We start from the raw sequence: 1410 nt of genomic DNA, 5'->3' as shown, positions 1-1410 counted from the left end.
ATGAGAAGAAGAAAAGAATGACAACATAGAGTACCCATGGCTAATGACAAGGTGTTGTTTAATCACACCGAGCAATGCACAAGTGGGAGTGAATTCCAATACAACTTATGTTTATAAGAAATTATTGAATAGTCCTTGCTTCATATATTAATAAAAAAACCTGACCCGATTAGACATACTGAAGGAATCCGGTTTTGCGAACCTTTTAGAATGTTTCGGTCCAATTTTTTTTCTTTTCTTGTTGTTTTATTTACCATATTTCTTTCATTTTTTTCTTTCTATTTTTCATTGTCTGGTTCCCCTGTTTTATTTTTCATTTATTTACATGTTTGAAAATTTTAACAATTTACTTGAAAGTTAATTTTAGAATGTTATGAATATAAAAAAATGTCCATGCTAAACATAATTACAATAAATGTTAACAAATGGTGGTGTTCCAAATTGTTTATGTTGGGGAACGTAGTAATTTTAAAAAAATTCCTACGCACACGCAAGATCATGGTGATGCATAGTAACGAGAGGGGAGAGTGTTGTCCACGTACCCTCGTAGACCGAAAGCGGAAGCGTTAGAACAACGCGGTTGATGTAGTCGTACGTCTTCACGGCCCGACCTATCAAGCACCGAAACTACGGCACCTCTGAGTTCTAGCACACGTTCAGCTCGATGACGTTCCCCGTACTCCGATCCAGCAGAATGTCGGGGAAGAGTTTCGTCAGCACGACGGCGTGGTGACGATCTTGATGTTCTACCGTCGCAGGGCTTCGCCTAAGCACCGCTACAATATTATCGAGGACTATGGTGGAGGGGGGCACCGCACACGGCTAAGAGACCAAGAGATCAATTGTTGTGTCTATGGGGTGCCCCCCTCCCCCGTATATAAGGGAGTGGAGGACGGGGCCAGCCAAGGGGGGTGGCGCGCCCTAGGGGGGAGTCCAACCCCAACCGGGAGTAGGACTCCCCCTTTCCTATTAGGAGAGGGAGAGGGAAGGAAGAGGGGGGAGGGAAGAAGGAAAGGGGGGGTCGGCCCCCCTCCCAATTCGGATTGGGCTGGGGGGGGCGCCCCCACCTTTGCTTCTTCTCCCTCCTTTCCACTAAGGCCCAATAAAGCCCATATACCTCTCGGGGGGTTCCGATAACCTCCCGGAGCTCCGGTATTGTCCCAATCTCACCCGGAACCTTTCCGGTGTTCAAATATAGTCATCCAATATATCAATCTTTATGTCTTGACCATTTGGAGACTCCTCGTCAAGTCCGTGATCACATCCGGGACTCCGAACAACCTTCGGTACATCAAAACTCATAAACTCATAATAAAACTGTCAACGAAACCTTAAGCATGCGGACCCTACGGGTTCGAGAACTATGTAGACATGACCGAGACACGTTTCCGGCCAATAACCAATAGCGGA

Source organism: Triticum aestivum, chromosome 6B (genome assembly GCF_018294505.1).
Source record: "Triticum aestivum cultivar Chinese Spring chromosome 6B, IWGSC CS RefSeq v2.1, whole genome shotgun sequence".
Lineage (NCBI taxonomy): Eukaryota > Viridiplantae > Streptophyta > Magnoliopsida > Poales > Poaceae > Triticum > Triticum aestivum.
The sequence above is the reverse complement of the archived record's forward strand: the minus strand, read 5'-3'. Positions refer to the sequence as shown.